A 7,944-nucleotide genomic window follows, 5' to 3' on the forward strand; every position below is an offset into this window, starting at 1 on the left:
TCATCGTTGAACTTCACTTTTCTCATCTTTAAAAGAGAACTATGACAATCTGCATCCTAAGGTAAGGCTTGCAGGGTGCACAGTGAGAACACTTGGAATCTCCACATGCATCACCAATGCCAACTGTTGTCTCTGTAATGGCAACTCCTGCCCAGCAGGACTTAAACTGATCCTTGTTCAGCTTTCCTAATTTGTGGCCTCTTGCTTTGCATTTGGGCCATAAACAATGGGCTACAGGTCCTCAACAGGGGTTCCATGTGATATTTGCTTCTGGGTCTGCCTTATGTGGATAGTAAGCAATTAGACTTAAGCCTAAGGAGCAATTTTGCTTATGCAATATAATTAGAAGCCATCTCTGTTTTTCATTTGTTTTTTGTTTTTGAGACAAAGTCTCACTCTGTCGCCTAGGTTGGAGTGCAGTGGCACAATCTTGGCTCACTGCAACCTCTGCTTCCCTGCTTCAAGCAATTCTCCTGCCTCAGCCTCCTGATGTGGCTGGGATTATAGGTGCCCACCACAACACTCAGCTAATTTTTATACTTTTAATAGAGACAGGGTTTCACTACGTTGGCCAGGCTGGTCTCGAACTCCTGACCTCAAGTGACCTGCCCTCCTCGGTCTCCCAAAGTGCTGGGATTACAAGTGTGAGCCACCGTGCCCAACCTAGAAGCCAACTCTGAATGGTGTTATAATTAGAGGTATAGTTTAGTTTAATTCAACATATATTTATTGAGCACCAGGTATTTAATACGTAAAGATAAATGAGGTGAAGTGTCCTTAAGCATGCATGGTATATGAAATCTGGAAGATAAACATGTAGATAATTGCAGATAATTGTGATATATACTCTATGTGCACACAAAGGCTGTGAGGATGCAAGAACGAAGCGTAAGCAGCTGTGCTTGGTCAGAGGAAGGGTTCCAGGAAAGCCACACGGAAGAGATAGCATTGGACTGTGACCAGGACTAAAAAGATGATGTTGCCTTGGCAGACAACTGGAAAAACATCATAAGCAGAGAGAACAATGTCTAAAATATCAACCAAGGTATTTTGCAACCAGTTACGACTCTGATTCTGATTTTCATGCTTCCTACCTCTTTCGCCTTGGGTAAGTTACTAAACCTATCATTTAGTCTTTCTTATTTGTAAATTGATTCGAATAACGTCTTTCAAAAAGGTATTGACATTGACCTTACATTGTGGGATTTCACTAATCTAATGCTTGGTGTATAGAAGGTACCGCATAAACTTCAGGCTGGAACTAGCAGAGGCATGGCTTATTCATGGAATGCAAAGGACAGGAGGAGCGCAGCATAATTCAGTGTTTTAATGAAGGTGTCCAAGGGTAAGACCCTTGGGAAATGAACAGTGTGCAGCATGGCTAGATGTTGATGTCTGTGAGAGAGACAATTATGACCAGGTTTTGTGGTGGTGTGTCTGTTCCTTGTTTAGATCATCAAACTGAATCATTGTGGTGCCTTTCTCCGCTCTCTCCAGACAACTATTCCCTGTTCACGCTCTTGAGGGTTTTATCGGGTTTTTCGGAGCTGAGATCTCTTGCTTAATGTGTGTGGTGGCCATAATTTTCTCAGCATAGCAACCTGTCCACCGTGACAGCGTCCCGTTGCTGGCCTTTCAGCAGCGCAGTGGATAAGCTCTGCAGTTGACAACCATCCACCCTGGCTTAATGTTTCACATGACTGAGGTTGTACTGGGGAAGCCAAATTCCAAGAGGAGTGAATTATGTACAACTGTTCCAAGAGCATCTGTTCAAGCTCCCGTTCTAGGGCCCCCCATACTTAACTCCACACTTGTGTACCCAGTACACAATCGTACTTTTGACCCTGGAAAAAATCATCCAGCAGACAACAGGCGAAATAAATATCTCTCACCAGGTACCTAATGGAAAATAAGCGGGTGGCTCATGTTCACTGTGCAGCTATCTTTATTTTTAAGGTCTCCTGAGCAAGAGGGCCAAAGTCCAAACTTCCCGAATTCATAGTATTAAGTTACTGTTAATAGGACTGGATTCAAACTACTGCACTGTAGACTGACCCTCCAGCTCGTGGTTTTGTTTTTTAACTCCAGGCTCGAGTTTAGAGCAATAAGGTTAGCCACCTGAAACAACAACATTTGCCTAATCTAGTGTGATCTATTTCCCCAGCGAAGATTACTTTCTGTGTTATTTTATTTTTAAAGGGAGTTAACATTTAACGTACACGTTAGCTCGTTCCTGTTGCCCTGAATGGTTCTGTTTGTTTCAGCACGTCTCTCTACCATGCTGTTGAGCCCCGCTTTTCTTAAGGTTCAGGAAACTCTAAATATTAATAAGGGCCAAAGACCCATGCATTTGGCAACTCCTTCCCCACCACACACTCCATTAAACACAATATCCGAAGGCATTTTGTAAGTTGGGAAACTTGACCAGGAAAAGTATAGCACCATTGCAATTGGGAATAGTGACTTTTTTAAAAAAATGTCATTGATGGAGAAGCAATTGATAGAATTGGCTGGTCAATAGTTTATTTTCAGCAACTCCAAGGATTTATAGAGATGAGTAGTTCTCAAAGTCATCAGTGGTATCAGCATTTCCTGGGAAAATTGTTCGAAATGCAAATGACCAAAGCCTACCCCAAATCTGCAGAATCATAAACTCATCAGAGAGTCTGAGATGGGGCCTACCAGCTGGCGACTCTGATACACCTTACGGTTTGAGAACTAGTAGTATAGACACAACCTCCTACCTCGTAGAGCCGTAATAATCAGCATTAGGGAAACACAAGTGTACTTCAGGGAGCTTAGGACCGAGGCCCAGACAGTCCTGAATTCTATTCCCAGTTCTGCCATTGACTGGATATTAATCTTACATGCGTTTTGCAATATATCTAGGCCTCCTATTCCTCGTTTATAAAATGATTATAGTAATGCATTCCATTCTACTTGACTCCTTGAGTTTTGATGGCATTAATAATAAATAATACATTTTAATAATATTTTAAAAAATATTTTATTTTAAATAATAAAATGAATATTGCTCAAAGTGCTTTGAAACATTGAGAGGGCTTCCCGTGGTGACCAACCTGTGGCAGCACTTTATTGCAGAGATCCCCTTAATCAGTCTCTCCAGGTATATGGGGATTTCTGAAATTCCAGACGAATAATCTTATCACAGTGCAAAATTATTCTGTCCTATAAATGGCAACAACAAAAAGCATTCATTTCAAGTGGTTAGTAGACAGATAAAATGAAGGAGGCGTCAGTGGAACTTGAAGGATGAGTTTGGCAAGCAAAAATAATAGCACGTCCTTCTTGGAGCCAAGAGGGAGCAACCTGTGTTCACTAACGACAGAGCTGAGGATACATAGAGCAGAAGGAGTGCATGAATATGTATAAATGCTTGTGTGTGTGTGTGTGTGTGTGTGTGTGACCGATAGAGACAGAGAGAGAGAGCAAGAGATAGAGAGAAGGAGAAGTAAAAAGAGGACAGTGGCAAGGTGGAAGCATGCAGCTCCCATCTGTACCTAATGGTACTTTCTCCTTTACAGAGTACTGCACTCCCCTCAATCCTCACCCAAGCTGTTGGGTTGACACAGGAGGAAACTGAAGCCCAGAGGACATAATTTATCTCCCTCCTTGATACTGGCATGTGAAGAAGCTGAGGCAGAAGCTGAAGGAATGGCCACAGGCGCCAAGGATGGCCAAGGAGGCCCTTGATGCTTCTGGTCCTGCTGGGACCACTGAACACACATGGACCTCTCTGCAACTTGAGCAAGGGAGGGTCAGGCTGGGTGACAAAGGCATGAGCAGAGCTGCCCAGGGTGTCTCTGTGCATGTTCATCCCAGTCTTAGCAGAGCACAATTTCAATCCACGGTAATGCTCCAAACTTGGTCCCCCCAACACTTCCAGACACTCTTGTTAAGTCAAACACTAAGAGATATTGGACAGTATTTATTTTTGTTTCTCTGTCTCTATTTATTCTTGTTGAAATAATAATATACCAGTTAGACTATTTAAATAAAAATTCTATCTCCATGATCTTCAATACATAATATTTTTCACAATTTTTTTTATTTGTTGTCCACAGTTGTTTTACACGGTTGTAATGACAGCATACATATCCTCTTGACCCTTCCTTTTTTATTGCTACTAAATAATAAACAATTAGACTTGTTGTTATGGTGTTTCCACGATGTTCTCTTTAATAGCTACGTAGTATTTTATTCAGAAAACACACCATAAATTTTTGAACCATTTCTGTTTTTTTTAGTTGAACTCCCATTTTGTGCTAAGACATTCATTGCAGATATATACAATAACTCATTCCATTTTTACTATGCTTTTTGGTACTTTGGTTAATATTTATTTCCTGTTACGTTTTGATAGAATTTGGAAGGTAAGCATCCTATTTTTAATAGGATGCTCATTGTTATCATAAGGAGTTCCACAAACATTCCGAATACTGTGATGTTCTATTTATATCCATCTATTCAAACACATGGACACTCAGCTCCCTTTTATGGAGTTTTGTGCATTTTGCCTCTTCTCCCTCTCCTTCTCCCTTCCTGTTCTTCACTAGTTTAATCTGGGGAGTCTGACATCCTTGCTTAAACACCGCCACCTCCCCCCTCCAACACACCACCACCAGTTTGCTTCTTGTGTCCTGTTTCTAGTCAAAAATGAGTTAGATTGCCAGTTTTCTTTCTCTGTTTTTCACTTTTCCTTTTCTCTTTTTGCTATAATAATTGCCCATCCCGTTCCTTTCTTTTTAAATTTAGCACTTGATTTCATCACTCATATTAAGTATTCTTTTCAAGAATTTTCCCCTCTACTCTGTTCTTGCTGTTAACAGATTTAGGGAAATGTAGGAGTCCCTGGCAGGAAAGAGCACATCAGGGCAGCATGAGAGAGAATTACAGGCCCTATGTTTGAGGTCGCATTCTTTGCTTTGGCCACTATTAAATGAGCTTATTTACAACCCTCAACTTCATCCCTCTCTTTTAAAGACATGCATGTATACATTAAATGTAATACTCTCACCCCCATCTTCATTTAATTTTACTACCAATAATATTCCATTTTCAAGGTCCAGGGGTCTATTATTTACTTGTTGAATTTTATTTTGTAAGCTGTCTCAATTTACTTTTTGAAAGGAATGGAAAAACAAAAGAAAGGTTGTCTACATGATCAAACACACATAGATTTGACAGTGAAAAAAATCACAGAAAGACATTCCATGGTGTGGCAACTCAGATACAATTGATCTTAAAAACCCAGTTCAGCAGAATGCCTTAGTAATTATTATTCAGAATACCAAGGCCCAGGCCCATGGTACAATTATCAGAAGCTCCAGTTTTGATACTTACTCTCTGTTAAGAGAACTCTCGGGAGAGGAACTGAAATAAAACAGTCTCTGGAATCACTGATGAAAGTCTCTCCTAAATGTCTGCTGCACACTGAATGAGGATGAGCTGTGGTCCTTGTCGTGCCTTCTCACTGGAAGAGGAAAGAGGGTAGAATGGGAATTTCTTCTTTTCCTTAAGTAGCAAAAACTGGCCTGCTGTTTACCAAACCCATCCTCTTTTTCTCCTGAGCATACAATTAGGAGACATTTCCAGTGTTCCCTAAAGTCAGGTGAGGTTACATGACCGAGTCCCGGCCAATGAGATGTGTGTAGAAGTGGTAAGTGCTATTTCCATGGTGGTCCATGATAGTTGATTACATGTCATTTCCTATGCTCTTGCCTTTAGTTTCAGATTCACCCAGATGCCTTGGATAATTTGTTTTGGAAAACATATATTGAAGTTACCAGAGCCACAGTATGACAGAAGACTGGGTCCCAGAATCAGAACTGCAAGGAAAGTCATGCACTAATGAAGAAAACAATTCTTAAGGCTTATGTGAGCTGAAAACAAACTTGTCATGTTGCTGCCTTCATCCATTTTTAGAAGATGTTTGTCCCCAGTAGTGCTACTCTAATAAAATACATCATCAACACAGTAACTTAAACTGGTCTCATTATAAATCCTAGCTCTCCTATCATCGCAGTTTAAATCCAGCCTACTGATGTGGAAAGGCATATAAATGCCTTCCAGATTCTGAAAGGCATAATTTTCTTCACTTATTTCAGGTTTTACTAAGGATTCCATACCCTTTGCTTCTGTTGAATTATTTCGTAGACACTATTTTGTAAAGTAGATAGAAGAGGTGCCTAGGATTTAGGGTTTTTAATGTCTTTCCATCTTCCCAGGATGCCTATATAGTAATCATTTAAAATACAAGACAATCCAATAACATGACATGAAGCTTTCCACGAACTCAAAGAACCAATGAGAATAGACTTCTCTAAAATATTGGTGAACAAATGAATACTTGCCAGAGTCAGAACAATGCATTTTAATTGAATTATTGCACTCACCAGGCATTCCTGAGCCAAAGCACTTTTCCTTTTTTAAGTAACAATTTTGTCTTTTAAAAAGTGTATTTCTAGCTTGACATAAGCATGACTTTTTCTTTCATGTGTCATGTATAAATGGAGCAATTTATTTTCTTTGGACTCACAGAGTAAATCCTCATCTTTGCTTGTGCTGATGGGGTGCAGGCCTGTGTGGGAGGAATTCTGTGAATGTGGAGCTTTCCCGTGGGTGCAGAGAGAGTTTGATGGGAGCTGATGAGGTGTGTGTGTTCTTCAGACTTATCAACCACCACATGATGCTGGAAGATGAGCCAGTGAATCTGTGGGTGTTGAGCTTGTTGGATATTCTGGATGCAGGTTTTTTTTTTTTTTTAATTTACAATTTAATAAAACCCAGCTGACAAGCTTTTTTTGTAAATCGTGTTTATGAGATATGAGTCAGTGATGACATATCCGTAAGCGATTCCAATGAAAGGAAAACCTTTCAGGCAAGCGGCCCTTGGTTTTGTGGGAAGCTTAGCCAAGCATGTTGCTCTAGCCTCTGGGGTGAATTCTTTCCTAGCTTCAGTGAGATGAGAAAATCTTCAGAGCACATTCCAAGATGGGGCTTTTTTTTTTTTTTTTTTTTTTTTCTGTGAGAGGGTGAAGATAGAGACCAGTTTGGTTTGGTGGTTGTCATTCCGACTTTCCACACTGTCATAACTAGGACATGGCTGTGAAAGAACATCTTGAAGATGAAGCAAACCCTGTTTTAGTAGCCGGAAAGATTTTGTTTAGTTTTAGTTTAGTTTTTTGTTGTTGTCGAAGCTTTCAAAAGTCTTCTCTGAAAGTGGTTCTGTGTAGTAGGGGGGGAGAGACAACTTTGTTGTTTTCTAAGAAACAAACAAACAAAAAACCTGCTTCTTTGAATCTCCCAAATGCAAAAGCAAAGATACTTTCCTTGTACCTTCCTCCAATTCCTGCCGTACGGGTTTGCTCTCATCAGACTTCTCTCCTTACTGTGCCATCCAACGAAATGTCATGGTCCTTGAATGGTTTTATTAAATATCAGTTGGCAAATACGTATGCAGTCGTGAGGCACAGGAAATAGCAAACCATCCTAATATCCTCTAAATAAGATGAACATTTCACTTGAGGGAAGGTATTGCAGATGCTCCAACTTGAGGAAGAGAATACACCCTCTATAAATTGAAACCTTTCATTGTAGTTTTTAAAAATCTCGTATTTTCATTAGGAACTGGAAATAAGATCAATTTTCTCTTGGGACCTATATTGAAAAACAGAGAGAGACAAATATAACCCAGGCATACCGGAATTGATGGGCACTCAAGTAGGGATTTTTTTTTTTTAATAAAAACTTACCTGCCCATGGTATGGTTAAGCTTGACTCAACTGCAACATGATTTTTGTCATTGTTAGATGCCATAAGGTATTGTATTAACAGCCTAACCTACATGAGAGATCGTATGCCTCAGGAGTTCAAACATATCATCAACATTATGGCTAGAGCCAAGGTTTTTAACAGGTCGGG

The 7,944-nt window shown here is 40.1% G+C and overlaps 1 long non-coding RNA gene across 1 annotated transcript; it reads left to right on the top strand.

Moving 5' to 3' along the window:
• The first annotated feature begins 280 nt into the window (after positions 1 to 280).
• LOC106992852 (uncharacterized) lies at positions 281 to 7,625 on the top strand. Its single transcript, XR_001438943.3, has 3 exons — positions 281 to 1,108; positions 3,546 to 3,871; positions 5,749 to 7,625. It is a non-coding gene; the product is annotated as an uncharacterized LOC106992852 (long non-coding RNA).
• The last annotated feature ends 319 nt before the right edge of the window (positions 7,626 to 7,944 follow it).

This window comes from Macaca mulatta, chromosome 13, assembly GCF_049350105.2.
Source record: "Macaca mulatta isolate MMU2019108-1 chromosome 13, T2T-MMU8v2.0, whole genome shotgun sequence".
NCBI lineage: Eukaryota > Metazoa > Chordata > Mammalia > Primates > Cercopithecidae > Macaca > Macaca mulatta.